This window comes from Macaca fascicularis, chromosome 18 (genome assembly GCF_037993035.2).
Source record: "Macaca fascicularis isolate 582-1 chromosome 18, T2T-MFA8v1.1".
In the NCBI taxonomy this organism is placed as follows: domain Eukaryota; kingdom Metazoa; phylum Chordata; class Mammalia; order Primates; family Cercopithecidae; genus Macaca; species Macaca fascicularis.
The window spans coordinates 39263824-39289241 of NC_088392.1; the positions used below are offsets into that span (position 1 = coordinate 39263824).

The 25418-nt window shown below is 42.7% G+C and overlaps 1 pseudogene; it reads right to left on the minus strand.

The window, feature by feature from the left end:
- Positions 1-4348: 4348 nt before the first annotated feature.
- On the minus strand, positions 4349-20605 carry LOC135968229 (putative ribosomal protein uL10-like; annotated as a pseudogene).
- Positions 20606-25418: the final 4813 nt, after the last annotated feature.

A 25418-nucleotide genomic window follows, 5' to 3' on the forward strand; every position in this document is an offset into this window, starting at 1 on the left:
GACTCCCAAAGAGCTGTGCTGCCAGGGCAGAAATTACTGAGCATAGAGACCCTGTTTGCAACATCTTTAACCTAGATAAGCACAATAGCCTCCCAGTCTTCAGGTTTATTCCACTCCAATTCATCGTTACTAATGCCAGAATGTTCTGCTAAAGCATATTTCTCATCCTCATAGCCCACTGTTATGATTCCTCAATGAATATCCTTCACCTACAGTATAAAATCTAAGCTCCCTAGCCTGGTCTGGTGAGTCTCCCATGACACACACTTTCTGTCTGTCTGTGACCCTGTGCATCACCATTTCTGCCCTTGCCTTATGTTCCATTCACATGGAACCACTTGAGGACACCAAAAGTCCTGAGTTGCTTCCCTCTGCCAGTCCTTTGTCCATCCTGCTTTCTCTGCCTCGAATGTTCTCCCCAACCTTCACTGCTGAGGTCAGTGAAATCCAAAGATGACTCCCAATGACTCTTGCCTTTATATGATCTCCCCCGCTTGAATATGGGCCAAATCAAGTAATATGATGGGATGTCATCATAATTGGGTGATTGTTTAGCTGACTTTGAGTTAATCAAAAGGGAGAGTATCCTGGGTGGGCCTGACCTGATTGGAAGAGCTTTTAATAGATGGTGACGCATCAGAAAGATGTGGCCCTGCTGGCTTTGGAGACTTAAGCTTCCATATTGTGAGAAGGCATGTGACAGTAGGCTCAAGGAGTGGAGAGACTCTTTGATCAACAGCCAGCAAGGAATAGGGACTTCAATCCTACAGTGACACACAACAGAATTTTGCCAACAATCTCAATGAGCTTGGAAGAGGTCACCAAGCTCTAGATGAGAACCACAGATGCCCAACACCTGAATTTCTACCTTGTGAGACCCTGAGTGAAGAATACGGCTAAGCCTCACCTGGACTCCTGACCCATGGAAACCACGAGATAATAAATATGTATTGTTTCAAGCTGCTGTGTTTGTGGTAATTAATTATGTACCAATTAAGAACTCTTCCTGATGCTTCAAGATTCAGCTCAAGAATTATCTCCTGTAAGATTTACTTGACTCTGTCAGGTGGAATGAGCCACTTCCTGTGTGTCCCAGGCTCCCCTTGTAGCTGGGGCTTATTTATTAACATGTCACATGCTATGGACTGAATGATGTCCCCTACAAAATTCATAATTGGAGCCCTAACTCCCAATGTGATGTATATGGAGATGGGGTCTTTAGGAGATAGTTAGATTTGGATGCCATGGAATCAGTGTTTTTATAAGAGGAAAGCGTACCTGGGTTCTCTTTGTGCAATGTGAGAACATGAGAAGATGGCTGTCAACAAGCCAAAAAGAGAGCCCTCACCAGAACCCAACCATGCTGTCACCTTGATCTTGGACTTCCAGCCTGTGAAGAATATAACTGTGAAGAATAAATTTCTGTGGTTTAAGTCATCCAGGAGATGGTATTTTGTTACGGCAGCTCAAGCTGACTAAGATGCTATCTGTTTACTTGTCTGTTCCCCTCACTGGACTGTGAGACCCTGGAGGGGAGCTATTGCCTTGTTCACCCTCATCTCCCCAGTGCCTGGCACAGTGTCTGGAATATGGTAACTGCAGTAACTGAGGCCAGGGGCCATAGCTCCCTCCAGCCTAGCTTTGTTCCTCTTCAGCATCCCTCAGATATCCACAGGGTCTGAGGCCTTGGAAAGTCCTTCCTCTTAGGATTTCTCAGAGGAAATCAATGAGACATGCCTCAGGCATTGGAAGATATAAATGCCCACTTGTACCAAATATCACAGCCGTTTCATAATTTATAGACAGTTCTGGGGAGATAAATATTGGTTTTGATTATTTTACTATGAATAATTGAAAGCAATCTCAGAGTACATTAAGCAGAATCCTAGTCCCATGAAAAGCTCAACAAAGAAAAAAGGTTACATAGTGAAGGAGATTTGAGGAGTGCTTCTTCCCATTTCCCTTTCTTAGAGAGCCAGAGAGCACCTGAACACATTGAAGACCATGAGAAGTCCTGTAGTAAAGAAACCTGCCTAATAGTTCAATCCAACACATCTCATGTTTATGTGTTAAAAATGAACTCAGTGATGAAATAATACCTGTTAATTTCTCATGGTTGGAAAATACTTTGGGAAGTCTTGTAGAATGTGATCTAAAATTCTATAGCCCTAAAAGCTCCTTCTGCCTTCTGCTGTCAGGAATGTGGATATCCAGGCTGAGACAGTGAATCCTTGTGTTGCACTTGAGGGAAATGAGGCCCAGAGAGGCAGAGTTACTTGTCCTAAGCACATAGTAGGCTTTGACTGAGGCAGGAGCAAAGCACAGTACATTCCTTCCTGCCAATTCAGTGTCCTCTGCCCTCGTTACATTGGCTCACTAAGAAGTAGATCAGTCAGCACATTCTTCACCCCGCTTATTTGTTGCTGTGTAACAAATCAACTCAAACTTTGTAACATAAAATATGAACAAACACCTTTTATTGTTATCTCTTCTAGTTTTGGGGGTTACTGGGATCAGCAAAGTGGTCCTTGCTCAGGGTCTCTCGTAGAGTTGGCTTTAAATGATGGCTGAGGCTGGGGTCATCTCAAAGGCTTTCCTATTCGCATGTGTGATGGTGGATGCTGCCTGTCAGCTGGAAACTCAGGAGGGGCTGCTGGCCATAACACCTGCTGACAGGCTTCCAAGGTGACCTGGGCTTCTTCACAGCATGGTGGCTGGATTTCAAGGGCAAATGCACCCATGCACACCCTTTTATGACCTAACCTTGGAAGTCATGCAGCATCTTTTCTACTGCCTTCTACCACTTAGAAGCAAATCACTCAAGTTGCCCCATATTTAAGGGGAAGGGAATTAGACTCCACGTTTTGTTGGGAAGAGTCTCAAAACATTTATGGACGTGTTCTAAAACCACCATGTTCCTATTCCATCTGGTGACTCATAGTCCTGCCCTCTTCCCCCAGGCAAGTTCCTCTGGCCTCTGCATGTCACTTGTTGGTGGTAAAGAGACGCTACCATTACAGAATTTTCTCATTCATAAGTTACAAAACTTAGCAAATGTTGGTTAATACATCTGTGACACTGGTAAAGTTTTTTTTTTTTAGAGGAGAGATTAGAACTAGAGTCCAGGAATTCCTAAAATGTGGTATTCACCTTGAGCCCCAATTACACTCATCTTTATGCAGTCACACTCATTATGGTCTGTTTCTGACCATCAAAATGTTCACTTCATATACAGCATGGATAAATTTCAGTCCCCAAACTCAGATATGCAGGAAATAGTACTTCTCTTATTATTCCATAATTCAATCTCTCTCCAGTCACAGTTCTGATGAAGATGGGGGCAGCAGAATTTAATCTCAGCCAATTTATTATTTGCCCTCCTCTCTACACCAGAGCTGCTGGAGGAGCAGGAGCCCACCCCTGAGATGTGAGTATGCTCCTTAATCTCTATAAGCCAGGCCTGTAACAACCAGGCCTGCGCTTTAATGTTCAGTGGAACCATTCAAGACCTTGGAGAGTGAAGCTTGCAATTGTGTAAGAGCTTCGCTGGGGCCACCACACACACCTCAAATGGTCCCCCTTGAGCTCCTAAAGTCTTGCTGACTCTGGGGTCCTCCCTGCCCTATGCAGCTGGGAACATGGCTGGCCTGACAGTGGCCAGGACAGTTCTACCTTGGCCCATTAGGATCAGTGTGATCTGTTCTCCTACACATCACTCCCTTGCCTATGTGATTGGCTGGGCTAAGTTAGCCAGCCTGGATCTGGACTCTCTCTACTTACGAAATATAAGACTCATACGAATGCAGGTGGGCAATATGCCTCATTGTGGTCATGCTCAGTATGGTTTGTTTCTGACCATAAAATGGTTATTCCCTATTTATGAGATGTATCTTTTTTTTTTCTTTTTTTTAGAGGGATTCTTGCTGTGTCACAGGTTGCAGTGCAATGGCGCAATCTCAGCCCACCGCAACCTCCGCCTCCTCGATTCAAGTGATTCTCCTGCCTCAGCATCCGAGTAGCTGGGATTACAGGCATGTACCACCACGTCCGGCTAAGTTTTAAATCATTGTATGAAGGAAAGAGTATCTTGTGATAATGAAGAGGGGAAGGTTGCTTTCCTGAAAAACTTTTGTTTTAAACTTTAGTTTTCTAATTATATATGATTTGTTCCTAAAAAATTTTGGAAATACAGAAACTAGAAAGCTACCATCTTCCATAATTCCATCCCTATAAAAGTAATCACTGTAAAAGATTTAGCATCTACTCTTCAAAATCTTTTTCTATGTATATCCTGACATGAAGACTTGCTGTTGTTTTTAACAAAAATGCTTCATACATGTACATGCTATTTTGCAACTTCCTCCTTGTGGCTAAGGCTATATTTTAGACATCTTTGTCAGTATATTTAGACCTGGGCAACTTAGGGAGACAAGGAAGGTCTTCTCTACTCTTTTTTGGACTTGAATTTTCATAGCAAGAGTCCATCTCATTACCATCAGTGGCTTGTGTGACCACTACTCTAATCTCAACCACAAGATTAGAGTGAAAAGCACAACGTTGTCCCCATTTATGTTCAGGGAATGCAGAGATGGCCCCTACGTGATATTGATGATGATAATAAAAATGGTGGTAGTGATTATAATAATAGATCTTCACATTTGAAAAGCATTTGGACCTACCTTATGGAGGAAATTCAAAAAAATTATATTTGTTATTAATAATGTTACAACAAATAGAGGCCAAGCTCAAAGCTGGGGATGCAAAAGGACCTGGAGCACTTTCCTCAACACAGCTTCCTGACTGTGCTCTTTCCTCCCCTGTAATATATGAGTGCCATTTATGTTTTCCTTTCTGCATTTCAAGGAATAGCAAGGAATGGATTTGTTTCCATTATATCTGTTTCAAGTTGTTCTTACTCCTATCTTCCTGGAGGAGTGAATGTTTCCTTCACTCATATATGAGTCCATATAACTTCTTTACAGTTTAGTTTCTGATATATTTAACAGAGGGGGAGAAATTTTTACAAGTAAGGGCCTTTGGGGGAATATGCCTCTGAGTCTTGCATAATTAATGGGAAAAACATTAATTTCACATTTCATTCTGCTGCAAAATCCATATGACCCCAGTCAGTTTGGTAAGTTTGCAAGGGTAGAGCTGGCTTTTAAACACAGTGAGTGTGGGACGCACTAGCTGTGAGATTAGGATAGACGTTGGCCTTTAACTTTCCCAAACCCTTCTTTGCAGAGGGGAAAACTGAGGCCAAGAAGGGTGAAGTGTATCACAGAAGGTCACAGCCAGTCTGATGCCAGGCCCCCAACCCAATGTGTCTTTTCTGGGTGAAAAAGGAAACAGAGGCCTTGACTTCGAGGCGCCAGCAGGATCTGACGGGACATGGATGCCTGAAATCTCCTTCAGTGATTAAAAAAATGTACTTTTATAGATAAATGTCTATCAAGAAAGTTGCATAGAGAGACTCTGGAAGAAAAGAATTACATATTTCCCATAATGAGAGATCAATTTATTATATACAAATGTTCAAAGCATTCAAAACTCAGGAAATATAATGAGCATATCAAAAATTATCTGCATCTGAAAAAAACCTCCTCTTTTAAGACTGGAAACAGAAAAAAGCTGAGAGACAGGAGGAGCCAACTCCAACTTATACAAGGTTCCTTAAAATGGTGTAAGTGAGGGGAGTGCTGGGTGGAGGTTGGCTGACTGAATTATGTCACTAACTTACTGTGTAGGACGTGGGCAAGTCACATCACCTCCCAAGACTTTCATTTCTTTTCCTGTAAAATAATAGTCTTAAAACTAAATAATTTCTAAGGACGCCTAGAACCATAAGAAGTTCCACCTGACCTTATTCCAACCACCTGCAAATTCTCACCAGCTTCTTCCAACCTGATGAGTTTCTTGTTGATTGTCAGCACTCAAGAGACTGCAGTAATTCTTCTTCCATTTTAATTAAAATCTTAGCCTGCCTAAAAATTATTGCTGTCAAGCCAGGGACTCAGAAACCCATGCTAATTAACATGGATTGGCATTCTCAACATTCTCTGTCAAATGACACTTTATTTTTCATCTTGGAGACAAGTATTTTTTAACGTCTTGTTATTTCTGAGTTGTCTTTAATGCTTAACACACCTCTGGGTGTACATAATGTGTGGCTTACTCTCCTTTCCAGATCATTTAAATTAAAAACAGTTGGGCCTAAGAATGATTCTTGCAGCACTCTGCCTGATGCCACCAACCAAGTCACCATATGGTTTTTTGTCCTGAGTGTGGCCTTTCAGGCTGAGACATTTTGTTTGAAATGAACAGATTTTGAATGTCAGGTCTCTGTGCCCTGACCCTTGTATTTTTCTGAGTGCTTTCCTGTTTTAATGAAAAACTGTGCTTCATATCTTCAATCTACACCTTAGAAAACCTCCACTGCAAGACAGTAAACTTAACTGAGGAAGGTAATGGTGATGTTAGTGACGACAGATAACATTCATTCACTAAAGGTTTATGACACCAGCCAGGCACTGTGCTAAGTATAACAAGAAATATATTTGGTCTTTGTCTCCAGTTGCCAACACAGTGCTCCTAAAACTGTTGGAATTTTCTGAATAATGATGTATTGTTATTCATAAGGAACCCCTTTCAGTCACACCTGAGTTTATGCTAATGCAGTGACTTAGGACTCCTAGGTAGCCTCAGGAAGGGGCTGATCACCAGAAAGACCGAGTGATTAGAGAGTGGGACTCTTCAGCCCCACCTACTACCCTCTGCGGGAGGGCTGGAGATTGAGCTCTATAAAAACTCTTGAACAATAAGGTTTGGAGAGCTTTCAGGTTAGCAAACACATGGAGGTGCTGGGAGAGTGGTGCACCCAGAGAGGGCACAGAAACACTCTGCACTCCCCAGACCTTGCCCTATGCACCTTTTCCATTTGGCTTTTCCTGAGTTGTATCCTTTACAATAAACCAGCAAACAAAAATATTTTCCTGAGATCTGAAATGCATTCTAGCAGATTATCAAACCTGAGGGGAGGGTTGTGGGAACTGCACATTTATGGCCAGTTGCTCAGAAGTTCAGTGACCCTGTACTTGTGACTGATGTCTGCAGTTGAGGCAGTCTTGTGGCACCGAACCCTTAAATCTGTGGAATCTGATGCTAACTACCTGGAGTTAGTGTCAGAATTGAATCAAACTGTAGGACACCCAGTTGGTGTCCAGAGAATTGGAGAACAGGTTTTTGGTGTTGGAAAATACTCTGGAATGACACATGTATTATCCCATACTGAATCCTCTCAGCAGTCTTATGAGATAAGTAGTTATCATGGTGATTGTACAGATATGGACCCTGAAGCCCAAAGAGATTAAGTAACTTCTTCAAGGTCAAACAGTCAACAGTACAGGCAGGATTCAACTCCAACCATCTGACTCTATATAAGTCCACTTGTGTTGCTATAATGCAATACCTGAGACTGGGTAATTTATTAAGAAAAGAGGTTTATTCAGCTCATAGTTCTGCAGGCTATATGAGCATGGCACCAGCATCTGCCTGGCTTATGGTGAGGCCTCAGGAAGCTTACAATCATGGTAGAAGGGAAGGGGAGCCAGCATATCACATGGCAAGAGAGGGAGCAAGAGAGAGAGGGGAGGTGCCAGGCTTTTTTAAGCAATCAAATCTCAAGTGAACTAATAGAGTGAGAACTCACTCTCGTTACCAACAGGACTGTACCCAGCCATTCATGAAGGACCCTCTCCCATGACCCAAACACCTCCCATGAGGTCTCACTTCTAACATTGGGGATCACAATTCAACATGAGATTTTAGAATGGATGAATATCCAAACCATATGAGAAACCTTAAGGAATGAAAGGAGAGTGGGATGGTCCCCATATCTGTGAGTGCCCCAGCATATCAGCAGCAGAAAGAAAAAGACTCAGTTCTGAGTTAGTTGGTCTGCACTTGTTTATGCAACAAGCATTTCTGAAAAGTCTACTGTGTGCCTATGTGAGGCACTGTGTTGGCTTAAGTTGACGAAAATAGAGTCTCTGCACTGCAGGAGCTTGGGATCTAACACCAGGAGTAGCTAAGTGTGCATAAATTATTACAGAGGAAGAACAGAACATGATCCATACCATGGGAGGTACAAAGTACAGGGAATTCAGAACAGGCCAAGCATTTCAAGCAGGAGTTACCAGAAAGTTGCAAGCTCTTTAAATAACTTTTGTTCTCCGTTTCAGCTGAAAAACTGACACTACCTCACCTCAGGGGGTCATTTCTTTCTTTATTTTTGCATGTGTCTTTTTTCTTTTCTTTTCTTTTTAAGAGAAGCAAGCCTTTATTTCCTTGTTTTGCAGATAAAGCTAGCTGAGTTTGTTGCTTTTCGGTGATTAGTCAAAGAGACCAAATTCCATATCCTCCTCTGACTCTTCCTTGACTTCAACTTTGTCTGGGGCTGCAGCAGCAGTAGTAGCAGCAGCGTCCACAGAAGCAGTAGCCACAAATGCAGATGGAGCAGCAAAGATGGACTTGACCTTTCCTGCAAGCAGGAAGGTGTAATCAGTCTCCACTGGCCGGGCGCGGTGGCTCACGCCTGTAATCCCAGCACTTTGGGAGGCCGAGACGGGCGGATCACGAGGTCAGGAGATCGAGACCATCCTGGCTAACACGGTGAAACCCCGTCTCTACTAAAAAATACAAAAAACTAGCCGGGCGAGGTGGCGGGCGCCTGTAGTCCCAGCTACTCGGGAGGCTGAGGCAGGAGAATGGCGTGAACCCGGGAGGCGGAGCTTGCAGTGAGCTGAGATCCAGCCACTGCACCCCAGCCTGGGTGACAGAGCGAGACTCCGTCTCAAAAAAAAAAAAAAAAAAAAAAAAAAAATCAGTATCCACAAACAAAGGCAGCACCCATTTGTACCCGCTGATGATAGAATAGGGAACTGATGCAACACTTGGGTAACTAGTCTGTAGACAGAGACTGGGAGCATTGCAGACACCCTCCAGGAAGCAAGGATGCAGTTTCCTCTGCTACGTCAAGCACTTCAGGGTTGTAGATGCTGCAGTTGTCAAACACCGGCTGGATAATTAGCTCAAAGGAGGAGGGGGAGATGTTCTGCATGATCACCAGTGTGGCTTCACTGGCTCCCACTTTGTCTCCAGTCTTAATCAGTGGCACATCACTCAGGATTTCAATGGAGCCGCCGTACATCTTAGTTCCTGATGCCAAAAACCTGAAAGAAAGGTCTTCTTGGGCCCCAGACCAGGGTTCCAGGTGAGCACAGTGACTTCACGTGGGGCAATGGCACCAGCATAAGTGGTAGCAAGTGCCTGATCTCAGTGAGGTCCTCCTTGGTGAACACAAAACCTACATTCCCCTGGAAGTGAAATGAGACAATGGTTTCCCCAGAGCTGGGTTGTTTTCCAGATGTCCTTGGATGGCCTCATTCATCATGGTGCTCTTGTCCACCAGCCTTCCCTTGCAGGGACATTTGGATCTGCTGCATCTGCTTGGAGCCCACATTGTTCACTCCCACAATCAAGCATTTTGGATAATCATCCAAATGTTGGATAATCTTAAGGAAGTAGTTGGACTTCCAGGTCTCCCCGTCTTCCCTGGGCATAACAGCAGTGTGTCAGGGATTGCCATGCAGAGTTTTAAAGACGATGTCACTCTCACAGGATGCCTGGAGATAGTTGCATGTGTCTTTACAAAAAAGCATGTAAAAAATCAAATGCCTGTTGTCTGATGGCTTCAGGTGAGCCTACTGTTTTATGCCTCATCCATTTGTTTGGAGTACAGAAAGTTCTACCCCAAGAGAGGAGCAAGAAGCTTTGCCTGTGGGGTGCAGGGTCTGCACCCTGGGGTGCTACGACCATGGCACCTCTCCTGGAGGACTGAGAGTTTCAGCGTCTCCTCCTCCCTATGATAAAACAATGGTTCTCCACCATCTGGTCCGCTCACCAAGACTGCCTTGTTAGTAGATCTCAGCAGGTAAGGCTTTGGAGGGCAGCCACCAGGTCAGCCTAATACAGAACTGGGAGGCACTCTCAGGGCAGTCCTGACTTAAAATGCTATCCTGTTGTCCCAGTATAAGCCAAAAATAATATTCTAAGGCCCCCCAACCATCTGAATAGACCCCTTCTCAGGGCCAAGGGCATTCTAAAGTTAACCTGAAAAACTAGTTAGTTAAGGGCATGATGGGAATGGGGAGCTGGGCATGCCTCATTATACTCTCCTCCCTTTTTAATTACTGACAGAACAGACTCTTTACTCTGATAAGAAACATTTGCAATCCATTCTCTCTGAAGCCTGCTACCTGGGGGCTTCATCTGCCTGATAAATACTTGGTCTCTACAACCCCTTATCATAACCCAGACATTTCTTTCTATTGATAAATAACTTTTTTAACCAATTGCCAATCAGAAAATATTTAAATCTACCAATGACCTGGAAGCCCCCCACCCCTGAGTTGTCCCGCCTTTCTAGACCCAACCAATGTACATCTTACATGTATTGATTGATGTCTCACATCTCCCTACAATGTATAAAACCAAGCTGTACCCCACCCACCTTGGGAACATGTTGTCAGGACCTCCTGAGGATGTGTCATGGTTGTATCCTTAACCTTAGCAAAGTAAACTTTCTAAATTGACTAAGACCTGTCTCAGATACTTTTGGTTTACACAAGTATGCCCTCCCACTTGTCAAACTCAGTCCTAATTTTATGAAAGGTGGTCACTGGAAACTTAAGGAAGGATACCATGAAGTGGGAGTCAGGAATCTTGGGTCCTGGGCCCAGCTTTGTCACTGACATGGGTGATCTTAGATAAAAATCTTTATAACCTGAGGCCTCAGCTTTCTCATCTGTATAATGGGGTGATTGGTCTAAGTTAGTGTTTTCCAATGGAGGCTGATATGATTTGGCTGTGTCCCCACCCAACTCTCACCTTGAATTGTAATAATCCCCACATGTCAAGGGTAGAGCCAGGTGGAGATAATTGAATCATGGGCCGGTTTCCCCTATACCTTTCTCATGGTAGTGAATAAGCCTCAAGAGATCTGATGGTTTTATACATGGGTGTTCCCTCGCACAAACTCTCTTGCTGGCCAACATGTACGATGTGACTTCGCTCTTCATTCACCTTCTGGTATGACTGTGAGGCCTCCCCAGCCATATGGAACTGTGAGTCAACTAAACCTCTTTCCTTTATAAATGACCCAGTCTCAGGTACGTCTTTATTAGCAGCATGAGAACAGACTAACACAGAGGCACTACTGACTTTTCAGTTGAGATCATTCTTATGTGGAACTGCTCATGCATAGGGGTTAAGGATGTTTAATACCCCTTGACATCTGATCTCTAATTCTCAGCCATAAAGTTGCCCATCCTCAGTCATGAAAACCAGAACCACACCCAAACATTTCCAAATGCCCCATGCCAGGAGAGGGGGGTGGGTAACGTCACCTGGTTAAGAGTTATTGAACTAAGTGGTCTCTACAAGGGCCTTCCAACCAGATGATTCTCATCAATAAATGTTAGGACAAAGGGTTATACCCAGGCCATCTCCCTCCAATACTTGAGGTACACTGTGTCAACAACGGCTTTGTAAAAGTTTTATCAATAAAGACCTACTTGGTTATCATGATTCCTGGAGTATTGTGTGTTTCACTGTTGGTGTTTTATTTTCTTCTATCTAATGCCTACAGTTGTATGGGGCATTGATTTGAAGCCATTTGGGTCCCAGTAAAATGTCCCAGCTTTTTATTCTGACTACACAGAACATCCATTCATGTGATAATGAGTTTGCTGCTGCTTCACCTTCTCTAATAGGTCCGCTATTTCTAATTTGTACCTCTTCTTACCTATCAAGTAAAGCTCATGTCAACCTAAATAACAGAGAGAGAGGATCTCTAAAAGAAAAGAGATTTATTTGTGCCTAGGTATTGCAATGGGAACATGCATGCCAAAGAAAACTACACAATTGTACAATACATTACACAATTGTCTTGAAATAATTATCCTTGGCTATGAGGGTCACCACCAGTCTGATGGTGAACAGGCAGTTGCCAGGCAGATGTCCTTGCAGAAGTATATTTTTTGTAAGGTTGTGATGGCCTTTGTGCAAGATTGTGGTTTTGTAGAGTTTTTAAACTCAGGCATACACGTGTGAGAATACTCTTCCCATGGCCTTCCCTAAATTTGTTACAGTTTTCTTCATATTAGTGACTCCATTTTGATTATGGCAGCTTTCACAATCAAATACTAAGACTTTCTGGTTTTGTAACACAAATTAAGAAAAACACAAAAATGCCCAAATATCTTTCCTAGAGCTGAGGAGGTTAGTCTTTTCTAGATTTCTTTGTTTATCTTTTTGTTTTGTTTTGTTTTGAAAACAGGGTCTGGGTCTGCCACCCAGGCTGGAGGGCAGTGGCATGATCTTGGCTCACTGCAACCTCTGCCTCACAGCCTCAAGCCATCCTCCCACCTCAGCCCCCCAAATAGCTAGGACCACCACGCCCAGCTAATTGTACTTTGTATAGAGATGGGATGTCACCGTGTTGCCTAGGCCAGTCTCAAACTCCTGAACTCAAGCAATCTGCCTGCCTTGGCCTCCCAAAGTGCTAGGATTACAGGCATGAGCCGCTGCGTCTGGCCCTTTCCTGTATTTCAATAGGCCCCTGTAGCACCGGGCTTGACAGCTTACTGCCTCCTTGCGGGAGCTCTCCTACCATCAGCAGCTGGCAGAATTTGGGCTGCAAATGGCCTCACTTTGCTGTTAATTGAAGTGATGCAGCATCCTGTGTTTAAGGGATTTGAATGTCTGTGTGTGATTAGGAAGCATGAATAAGTGATGACTTTCTGTCTAAGAATCTCTTTTGAAAGTGACAGCCTGTGCTTCCGGCCAGGCCCTTGGCTTTGTGATGCAACTCAGAGCCAAGACTGCTCTGGGGCTGTGGTTTTGCTTAGTACACACCTGTGATGTGGGGCTAATTGTGTTGTGTTTTGAAATCTCCTCTTCTTCTAGCCCAGTCTTCAGAAAGCATCCTGTAAAATGAAACACTTACCATGTTCGGCTTTGTGGCTCTCCCTCCTGAACCACCTGTGCAGGACACTATGGCTGGAATTAACCTGCACCAGTGGGAGCCTGATCCAGTGTTTGGGAATGGTGGAGTTTAAGCTGGCCTCACTGTATCTTTCTGCTCAGCCCTGAAGCCCGAGGGGGCTTCTCTCTGGTGGTGACAGACAAGACAGGCCAACTCAGAGGTGGGTGCTGGGAAGTCAGCCTGGAGCAGGATTCAGGGGCCGGGAATGCTTCCCTGGCTGACAAGCACAGGCCAGGCAGAAATGCACCCACTGGAGAGAGGCCAGAGCCCACCTTCATCAAGGCAGGTAGAAAAATGGCGCTTGTGATTGACTGCTCTTGACTGTATTATTGCTAGGTTGAAATATTAAATATTCTGCTCTGTGGAGAGTCCATCGTAAAATGTGCTTTCTCTGAGAATGTCCGGCTGTGCAGAAAGTGGAAGCATTCAAAATTTTTTCACTACCCACAGCTATTGCAACATCATTCAGGTCTGTTCTTGATTTCTTCAGGTTTTCGTCTCACCTTTCTTTTTGACAACTCTGGCCAACAGACCCTCACTGACTCACACTTTGATTATTGTTCCAAGCTCTAGGATAGAAACAAAATAAAGAGTAAGTGTTTCTCTTCCCACAGATCAAAGACCTTACAAGCTCCCCCGAAAAACAGCATTTATTAATAATTCTCTGATGGTTGCTGTAGAACAAGTTGAAAGTTCTGGTTGTCCAAAATTATCTGAACATGCACTAGGAAGAGACAGGGGTGGGACCTTAACTGCCCCAGCCCCACCCTCCTCCTAACTACACCTCTAGCTGGGGAGGATCCAGCACCGCTTGCTGCCTTAGGTAAGCGAGGAGGAAGTGGTGATAGAGTAAGGACAACCTCATCTCCCAGAATCCTCAGGCAGCCACCATAACCCATTCAGCCTCCCAGCTCTGCAAATGCCCTAGGGCACTTGGTTATAATGCTATATTTGTGAATCATTCTTAATTACTCAATATTTAGAAATCAATTTGCGTAATGTTGATCCAAATCTTGCTATTCTGGGACATAGATAAAAAACTTTAAAAATGCAAAATAGAATTTGGCTGTGTGTTGAAATTTCACAGGTTGCAGCAAGTACAACAGGGATACACTCTGAGAAATGTATCATTAGGTGATTTCATCATTGCTTGAACATCATACAGTGCATTTCCACAAACTTAGATGGTACAGCCTGCCACACACTTAGGCTCTATGGGATACCCTATTGCTCCTAAGCTACAAACCCGTACATCTTGTTACTGTATTGAAAACTGTAGGCAATTGTAACACAATGGCAAGTATTGGTGTCTCTAAACACATCTAAACATAGAAAAGGCACAGTATAAGTACAGTTTAAAATTTTTTTTTTAATTGTACACCTGTACAGGGTACTTAACATGAATGAAACTTGCAGGACTAGAAGTTGTTCTGGGTGAGTCAGTGAGTGAGTGGTGAGTGAATGTGAAGGCCTAGGACATTACTGGACACTACTGTAGATTTTATATACACTGTACACTTAGGCTACATTAATTAAAAATTCTCTTCAATCATAACTAGCTTACTGTAACATTTTTACTTTATAAACTTAAATTTTTAAACACTCTTTGACTCTTTTATAATAATAGTTTAAAACACACATTGCACAGCTGTACAAAAATATTTTCTTTATATCTTTATTCTGTAAGGATTTTTCTTTTGTTTTGAGACGGAGTCTAGCTCTGTCGCCCAAGCTGTAGTGCAGTGGCATGATCTCGACTCACTGCAACCTCCGCCTCCTGGGTTCAAGCGATTCTCCTGTCTCAGCCTCCCGAGTAGCTGGGATTACAGGAGCCTGCCACCATGCTCTGCTAATTTTTGTATTTTTAGTAGAGATGGGGTTTCACTGTGTTGGCCAGGCTGGTCTCGAACTCTTGACCTCAGGTGATCCACCTGCCTGGTCTCCCAAAGTGCTGGAATTACAAGCGTGAACCACTGTGCCCGGTCTACATTTTTAATTTTTAAAAAAACTAATATTCCCAGAACCAAGCTGGGTCCGGCTGCATTTGCCCAATAATAAAAAGCAGACAAACTAGGAAATAAGAGAATTTATTGCTATAACAGGATACAGAGAGAAGGCTGGAGATAATTCCACCAGACCAACTCAAAGTGTTACAATTTTCTTCGTGCTTTTATAGGTTGGGGTTATGTGCCTATATGCAGTATAGCATTTGCCTAAGTCTATTGGTAACTAATTTTGTTTCAACTAGAAGGTTAGAGGCAAAAAATGCTTAGTCTGATTAAAAGGGCCCAGTACCTTCAAGGCCTGTCTACCATGGTACCAGAGAGATTATTTCTATCTTATCTCCTGTACAGCTTGCTCCGGAGAGCTGCCTTAGACTCTCCAGTGAATCTATTCAAACAGCTGCCTCTGTTACCTTGACTTGTCTCAGCTTCCATTGAACCAAGACAGATCCTGGCACTAGGAATGTTAAGACTGTCTCTGTTATTTTGACTTGCTCCAGGTTAGGGAGAAGTCCATGCGAGGCTCCTACCGACCATATGTTTCATTTCTAGCTTTGATGTCTGGGCACCGATTTCCCCAGGTTTAACTATTTGCTCAATGTTAAGGCAGTGCTGTGGAAATCTGTCTGTCTAACTGCAGTACCATGCAGGCCTGTCTGTGTGCCTGGTATGCAGGCCTGTCTGTGTGATTGTCAGGGGGAATTGACCTGCCACACTAAGACACAAACACACACATTAGCCACCTCCACAGAGTCAGGATCATCAAGATGTATCCAGGTGATAGGAATTTCTCAGCTCCATTATCACCTTACAAGACCACGGTTGTATATGCAGTCTGTCTTGGCTAAAATATCACTAAATGGCACATGACTGTGCTTAAATTGGATTCAGTCACTATTTCCTACAATGACACTTGTAATTAAAACACAGGGTCTTAATTCAGAATTTCTTCTCTCAGTCTTTTACAATAGAACAAGGGTTGGCAAACTACAACCCACAGGTCCACCCTCTGTTTTTGTAAATAAAGTTTTATTGGTGCACAACCACACCTACTCGTTTACATATTTTCTATTACTACTTTTGCTACAACAGCAGAGTTGAATAATTGAGACAGAGACCATATGGCCTGCAAAGCCTAAAATATTTACTATCTCCCCCTTGCCATCTCCTGTCCTGGAATTACCAAATAATAACTAATGAAAACGCAAATGTTTCTTTTATGGGCAGGGCGAAAGTTCTAGCATATGGGCTTTGCCTTCAGACCAACTTAAGGTCAAATTCCAGGTGTCTTTCTTACTAGCTGTGGGATCTGGGGTAAATGTGCAGCCTCATTTTCCTCTGCTGCAAGTAACAGATATCTCAACTCAAACCAACTAAAAAGATAATAAAAAGTGTCATCTCATAAGAAGGAAGTAAGGAAGTCAAACAGGCTTTCAGGGTTAGCAGATTAAAAGACTCCAAAGCCCTGGGTTTCTAGCATCTCTCTTTCTCTCTCTTCCTGCCACTCTCAGTGATGTCTACATGCTCAAGCTGACAGCAGGAGAGATGCAGCAGCGCCAGACAACACATCTAGACTCAAAGATGTTCAAAGGACTTAAACTGATTTCCCTCTGGTACCCTCTTGGGAGCAAGGACAAACTTTCCCAAAACCTAACAGCTGGTCTGCTCTCCTCTCTCATTGGCAGGTCACATGGCCATTCTTGAACCATTCACTGGAAAGAGGAATAGGATTGCCCTTATGCTAATCATGCCGCCTGTAGAATTGAATGGGAAGTCAAATTCTGCAGAGGCACAGAGCTGCAAAAGGAAAAAGGAAATATCTAAACAAAACTGGGACTAGGAAGAGAAACGGAGTATGCTAATTCTGAGAAAGCAACCAAGAGAGCCCACGAAACTGGCCATTAAACTGTTTCATCCCTTAAACAGGTCACGGACTAAGAAAAAAAGAAAAGAGAAAATGTTTCATCCTTCCAAACGCCTTTCTAGAACTATTTTGTTCTGCCCTACACACTCCCACCAAATGATCTCACTCACAGCTACATGTTCAAGTGCCAGCTTATGAGCTGTTGGCTTATAAATTCATATTTTCAGCCCAGACCTTTTCACTGGGATCCAGATCTGTATATCAAACGGCCTTCTTGAAATCTTCTTTTGGATATCCCAAAGACTCTTCAAGTTCAGCTTGTTTAAAAGCAGATAGAGAATCTTCAATACCCCCCACAACACAACCCACATCTCTGCCCCAAACGGAACCATGTACAGTTTCCTCTATCCCAGTGAGTGGCACCATCATTCATCCAGGGACAGTAGCCTGAAATCTGAGGGCATCCTAGACACTTCCTTCTCCCTCACCTGCTTCTATCCAACCATCATCAGGTCTACTGAATTCAGCTCTTCCTCTCTGTCACCAATATTGCTCATGCTACCATCATCTCTCATCTGAATAAGTGAAATAGCCTAACAGCTACACTCATAGCCTCTCTTGCTGTGTCCAATAAGCTCTCCAGGGGGATGTACTTACTATAATGTTAAAAATTGATCATGGGACAGCCTCTTCTCAATTTGAGGCCCTTTAAAAATCTTCCCAATTTTAGAAGAATCCAATCCTTAAAATAAGCCTTGAAGCTCTACTAATCTGGCTCCTGTTTACCTCTCTAGCCTCATCTCACCCACACTCACCCTTGATGTCTAAACTCAATCACATGAGCTATGATGGAGCCAATTTCTGAATGCCCTTCCTTTGGGGAATTTCCCAACTTATGAATCTTTGCAGGCAACAGAGATTTTCTCCCACTGTTCAAGCTGAAAACTTGCTTTCATGGTGTCCCTTGCAGCTAAGGCATGGGCCTGTGACACTCCAGCCATCAGCTGTCCCCACACCAGACTCTGGCACTTATGACACAAAAGAATGCAAAATAGTACAATCTGTTGAAATGAGCATGGAAGTTATGACTGTTGTCATGAGTGTGCAGAGACAGCAGGGGAAGCAGACACAGCAACAGTCACTGCTGGTAGTGGTAAGGTCAGCAGAGCCAGCAGAAGAGTCTGTGCCCCATAAAAGCAGCACTAGGAGGGCTTCCTGAGGCCAGGTCTCTAGCAGGATTTTGAATGTTCCTCTTGGGTGTATTTCTCCTGCCTTTTTGGAGAGTTTGGGAACTGTTCAATATCCTGTAATCAATTCTTTTTGTGCTAAAATTAGCCAGAGTGGACCTAGTTGCAGGATAAAAACCCTGGCTTCTAATTTGTTCCAGAAGTGATGACAAGGAATAGACCCTTAAGATAACAGGAGGAATCTGAACTTGATTATCTGGTACAGCTGAGGATGCAGTGAGTAAAATGCAGCAAATCCACACAGTATGGTATCCAGTGATTAAGCTGTTAGGTAAATTATTACCTATGTTAACCGGAACAGAATGCCCACTAAAGGTAGGGCTTGGGTGGATTAAATGGCATCTGCCATAGAAGAGTTATCAAAAGCACAAGGAGCAGATTTTTAATTCAAGGACTAGCTGGGGAGGTGGTTGTTTCTTAGTGACACTGAAGAGATTAACAAAATAAGAATGACAAGCTCTAAGTCCTAAATACCCAGCTCAAGACAGAAACAGAAGTAATGGCTACTGAATTAATATGTCATAGTATGAAGCTGCAAGGCAGAGACAGGCAAAAACTGAACTCAAAATTTGATCCTATGGATTGCTGAATTACAATATCAGGTTAATGCACAGCATCATTTATTCCTACGTAGAAGTTTGGGCATGGATTAAGAAACAGTAGATTGGGATGGAATGGGATATAACAGGAGAATTCAAATGCCTCCCAAGCTTTCAAACCCCAGCTGAAAGAGTCTTTCCTTTCACTTCTGATGAAGCTCCCCCTGCCTTTTTGAGAACCCCAAAGATCATGGCTGAGACAGGTATCTTGCCAAGTGAGCCAATTCACCTCACGATTTAGCCCTGTCGCCCTTATAGTTTCCAGGCTCATGGCTAGATTCCAGTCTTATGGCTGGAATTTATGACCTGTAATTACAAAGACAAGCCCAGAAGGAGATGTACACGCCAAAGGATATGCAATCTATTGCTCATTTTCATTTTCAAACACTTGCAGAATATTGGTCTAGACCAGAGGGAGAAACATAATTTTAGATCAGGCTGAATTTACTAGCACCCGTGTGGACCAGAACATCTAAATTCAATATGCTAGCTTGAGCAGCTGGAAGTGACTTTAGTTGTTTCCAATTAGTTGACCAATACCTGGGCTCAGGGGTGGCCTAACTGCAAGATGCTGAAATGCCAGAAATTCGCTGGCACAGCAAATTTAGGTTAGTGCTTCTCAAACTTTAATGTGCACATGAATAGCATGAGAGTCTTGTTAAAATTCTGATTCAGTAGGGTCTGGGGTAGAGTCCAAGATTCGGAATTTCTCTGAATGGCTCCCAGATGATGCCAGTATTCCTGGTCCTCATACCCTATGAGCAGCAAATACACAGGAAAGGATCCAATGCCCTGGGGACATAGGAATGTTGAGGACATATTATGGGCATCCCATTCACCCATCTTCTATATATTGCAAGACAGCCCAGAAGATGCTCCTTTTATCACCCCAGAAATTACAATGGTGAAAGTATTGCCATCATCTTCAAAAGTAATGGTACGAGCTTTTCTCTATAGGTTGAGGATGCTCGTGAGAGAAACTGAGATGGAAATGGATTTTCTGATTTCAATGACAATGCTGGGATTCCAGGGCACATAAAGCCTAGAATCTGCATTTACCTCCCTGAGGCAAGATGGGGGTGGTTACTGAATAGGATGTGGGGCTAGAGTAACAGGATGGTTGATGGACCACAGGGATCTTTGGCAATGGTCATTGACTATGACCTCCTTAGACTGAAAGAGACATCTAGTCCACTTAATTCCTTCTTGGCCAAAATAACAAACAAGTAAACAAACTCTAAATCTGATTAACAGAGGCCTGAGATACCACATAGTTATGGCTCCTGTCTTAAGTCAAGTTCTTCAAAGTAAACCCTGAAATGAAGATTTCTATGCAAGTAATTGACTAAGAAAGTGTTACCAGGAGAAACTGGTAAGGAAAGAGGAAGCATGATAGGAAGGGGAGAGAAGCCAAGAAAGGTTGCAATTTCAGGCCAAGTCCTAGCTTTGGCCTGATCCCACATGGGAACTAGAGTTTAAATTATGCTTGAAGGCAACAAAGCTGGACCAATCAGTCTTTGAGTAGGAGTCCCAGGAGGGAAGGAGGTCATGAATTCCTAGGCACTTCCAGCTCTCTGTGCATGTGGCCAAAGTGCCTCCAATAGTTAAAGGACAGAGCTCTGAAGAGAGTTACAAATGTAAGATATTAGAAACAAAAGAACTCCAAACCAGGGGAGAGGTGCACAGAAATGGTAAAAAGGACCCAAGGGGATATGAATGGGCAGAGAATGTTTACTATGGTACCCCATCCCAGGTTTAGTTAATTCAAAGACCTCGAGTGACCTGAATGAAGAGGCACTGCAAGTGAAAGATCCTGTGGACCACCCCAAGGATATGTTATAAATATTCCTTTTAGACTTGTCAGGTGATAGTCAGGTGATGTGTGAAGTTTGGCCTGAATCCATCTCATGGTAGGTTTAGTGAGACATCAACACTAATTCCAGGTTATTCACCCATTCCTGGATGTAGAGTTGGAATAGATACAGCCTACAATGGGCAAAAATCCTACACTGGCCTCCTGATCTGAGGAAGAGAGGTTATTGTAAAAGAAACAAGAAGAAGCCCCTAGAACTTCCCTGATCTGGTTTGGCTGTGTCCCTACCCACCCAAATCTCATCTTGAATTGTAGTTCCATAATTCCCATGTGTCATGGAAGGGACCAAGTGGGAGGTAATTGAATCATAGGGGCAGGTACCCCTATGCTGTTCTCATGATAGTGAGTGAGTCCTCACAAGATCTGATGGTCTTATAAGGGGCTTTTCCCTCTTTGCTCAGCACTTCTCCTTTCTGCTGCCATGTAAAGAAGGATATGTTTGCCTCCCCTTCTGCCATGACTGTAAGTTTCCTGAGGTCTCCCCAGCCCTGCAGAACTGTGAGTCAATTAAACCTCTTTCCTTTATAAATTACCCAGTCTCAGGTATTTCTTCACAGCTGCTTGAAAAGGAACTAATACGGTAAATTGGTATTGGTAGAGTGGGGTGCTGCTATAAGGATACCCAAAAATGTGGAAACGACTTTGGGTAACAGGCAGAGGTTGGAAGAGTTTGGAGGGCTTAGAAAAAGAGGTAAATGTGGGAAAGTTTGGAACCTCCTAGAGACTTGGAGGACTCAGAAGACAGGAATATGCGGGAGAAAGTTTAGAACTTCTTAGAGACTTGTTGAATGGCTTTGGCCAAAATGCCGACAGTAATACCGACAATGAAGTCCAGGCTGAGGTGCTCATTGAAAATGAGGAACTTATCGGTAACTGGAATAAAGGTGATTCTTGCTATGTTTTAGCAAAGAGACTGGCAGCATTTTGCCCCTGCCTTAGAGATCTGTGGAACTTTGAACTTGAGAGAGATGATTTAGGGTATCTGGCAGAAGAAAATTTTTTTTTTATTTATTATTATTATTATACTTTAAGTTGTAGGGTACATGTGCATAACGTGCAGGTTTGTTACATATGTATACTTGTGCCATGTTGGTGTGCTGCACCCATCAACTTGTCATTTACATCAGGTATAACTCCCAATGCAATCCCTCCCCCCTCCCCCCTCCCCATGACAGGCCCCTGTGTGTGATGTTCCCCTTCCTGAGTCCAAGTGATCTCATTGTTCAGTTCCAACCTATGAGTGAGAACATGCGGTGTTTGGTTTTCTGTTCTTGTGATAGATTGCTAAGAATGATGGTTTCCAGCTGCATCCATGTCCCTACAAAGGACACAAACTCATCCTTTTTGATGGCTGCATAGTATTCCATGGTGTATATGTGCCACATTTTCTTAATCCAATCTGTCACTGATGGACATTTGGGTTGATTCCAAGTCTTTGCTATTGTGAATAGTGCTGCAATAAACATACGAGTGCATGTGTCTTTATAGCAGCATAATTTATAATCCTTTGGGTATATACCCAGTAATGGGATGGCTGGGTCATATGGTACATCTAGTTCTAGATCCTTGAGGAATCGCCATACTGTTTTCCATAATGGTTGAACTAGTTTACAATCCCACCAACAGTGTAAAAGTGTTCCTATTTCTCCACATCCTCTCCAGCACCTGTTGTTTCCTGACTTTTTAATGATCGCCATTCTAACTGGTGTGAGATGGTATCTCATTGTGGTTTTGATTTGCATTTCTCTGATGGCCAGTGATGATGAGCATTTTTTCATGTGCCTGTTGGCTGTATGAATGTCTTCTTTTGAGAAATGTCTGTTCATATCCTTTGCCCACTTTTTGATGGGGTTGTTTGTTTTTTTCTTGTAAATTTGTTTGAGTTCTTTGTAGGTTCTGGATATTAGCCCTTTGTCAGATGAGTAGATTGCAAAAATTTTCTCCCATTCTGTAGGTTGCCTGTTCACTCTGGTGGTAGTTTCTTTTGCTGTGCAGAAGCTCTTTAGTTTAATGAGATCCCATTTGTCAATTTTGGCTTTTGCTGCTGTTGCTTTTGGTGTTTTAGACATGAAGTCTTTGCCCATGCCTATGTCCTGAATGGTACTACCTAGGTTTTCCTCTAGGATTTTTATGGTATTAGGTCTAACATTTAAGTCTCTAATCCATCTTGAATTAATTTTCGTATAAGGAGTAAGGAAAGGATCCAGTTTCAGCTTTCTACTTATGGCTAGCCAATTTTCCCAGCACCATTTATTAAATAGGGAATCCTTTCCCCATTTCTTGTTTCTCTCAGGTTTGTCAAAGATCAGATGGCTGTAGATGTGTGGTATTATTTCTGAGGAATCTGTTCTGTTCCATTGGTCTATATCTCTGTTTTGGTACCAGTACCATGCTGTTTTGGTTACTGTAGCCTTGTAGTATAGTTTGAAGTCAGGTAGCGTGATGCCTCCAGCTTTGTTCTTTTGACTTAGGGTTGTCTTGGAGATGCGGGCTCTTTTTTGGTTCCATATGAACTTTAAAGCAGTTTTTTCCAATTCTGTGAAGAAACTCATTGGTAGCTTGATGGGGATGGCATTGAATCTATAAATTACCTTGGGCAGTATGGCCATTATCACGATATTGATTCTTCCTATCCATGAGCATGGTATGTTCTTCCATTTGTTTGTGTCCTCTTTGATTTCACTGAGCAGTGGTTTGTAGTTCTCCTTGAAGAGGTCCTTTACATCCCTTGTAAGTTGGATTCCTAGGTATTTTATTCTCTTTGAAGCAATTGTGAATGGAAGTTCATTCCTGATTTGGCTCTCTGTTTGTCTGTTACTGGTGTATAAGAATGCTTGTGATTTTTGCACATTAATTTTGTATCCTGAGACTTTGCTGAAGTTGCTTATCAGCTTAAGGAGATTTTGGGCTGAGACAATGGGGTTTTCTAAATATACAATCATGTCATCTGCAAACAGGGACAATTTGACTTCTTCTTTTCCTAACTGAATACCCTTGATTTCTTTCTCTTGCCTAATTGCCCTAGCCAGAACTTCCAACATTATGTTGAATAGGAGTGGTGAGAGAGGGCATCCCTGTCTTGTGCCAGTTTTCAAAGGGAATTTTTCCAGGTTTTGCCCCTTCAGTATGATATTGGCTGTGGGTTTGTCATAAATAGCTCTTATTATTTTGAGGTACGTTCCATCAATACCGAATTTATTGAGCGTTTTTAGCATGAAGGGCTGTTGAATTTTGTCAAAAGCCTTTTCTGCATCTATTGAGATAATCATGTGGTTCTTGTCTTTGGTTCTGTTTATATGCTGGATTATGTTTATTGATTTGCGAATGTTGAACCAGCCTTGCATCCCAGGGATGAAGCCCACTTGATCATGGTGGATAAGCTTTTTGATGTGTTGCTGAATCCGGTTTGCCAGTATTTTATTGAGGATTTTTGCATCGATGTTCATCAGGGATATTGGTCTAAAATTCTCTTTTTTTGTTGTGTCTCTGCCAGGCTTTGGTATCAGGATGATGTTGGCCTCATAAAATGAGTTAGGGAGGATTCTCTCTTTTTCTATTGATTGGAATAGTTTCAGAAGGAATGGTACCAACTCCTCCTTGTACCTCTGGTAGAATTCAGCTGTGAATCCATCTGGTCCTGGACTTTTTTTGGTTGGTAGGCTATTAATTATTGCCTCAATTTCAGAGCCTGCTATTGGTCTATTCAGGGATTCAACTTCTTCCTGGTTTAGTCTTGGAAGAGTGTAAGTGTCCAGGAAATTATCCATTTCTTCCAGATTTTCCAGTTTATTTGCGTAGAGGTGTTTATAGTATTCTCTGATGGTACTTTGTATTTCTGTGGGGTCGGTGGTGATATCCCCTTTATCATTTTTAATTGCGTTGATTTGATTCTTCTCTCTTTTCTTCTTTATTAGTCTTGCTAGTGGTCTGTCAATTTTGTTGATCTTTTCAAAAAACCAACTCCTGGATTCATTGATTTTTTGGAGAGTTTTTTGTGTCTCTATCTCCTTCAGTTCTGCTCTGATCTTAGTTATTTCTTGCCTTCTGCTAGCTTTCGAATGTGTTTGCTCTTGCTTCTCTAGTTCTTTTAATTGCGATGTTAGAGTGTCAATTTTAGATCTTTCCTGCTTTCTCTTGTGGGCATTTAGTGCTATAAATTTCCCTCTACACACTGCTTTAAATGTGTCCCAGAGATTCTGGTATGTTGTATCTTTGTTCTCATTGGTTTCAAAGAACATCTTTATTTCTGCCTTCATTTCGTTATGTACCCAGTAGTCATTCAGGAGCAGGTTGTTCAGTTTCCATGTAGTTGAGCGGTTTTGATTGAGTTTCTTAGTCCTGAGTTCTAGTTTGATTGCACTGTGGTCTGAGAGACAGTTTGTTATAGTTTCTGTTCTTGTACATTTGCTGAGGAGTGCTTTACTTCCAATTACGTGGTCGATTTTGGAGTAAGTACGATGTGGTGCTGAGAAGAATGTATATTCTGTTGATTTGGGGTGGAGAGTTCTATAGATGTCTATTAGGTCTGCTTGCTGCAGAGATGAGTTCAATTCCTGGATATCCTTGTTAACTTTCTGTCTCGTTGATCTGTCTAATGTTGACAGTGGAGTGTTGAAGTCTCCCATTATTATTGTATGGGAGTCTAAGTCTCTTTGTAAGTCTCTAAGGACTTGCTTTATGAATCTGGGTGCTCCTGTATTGGGTGCATATATATTTAGGATAGTTAG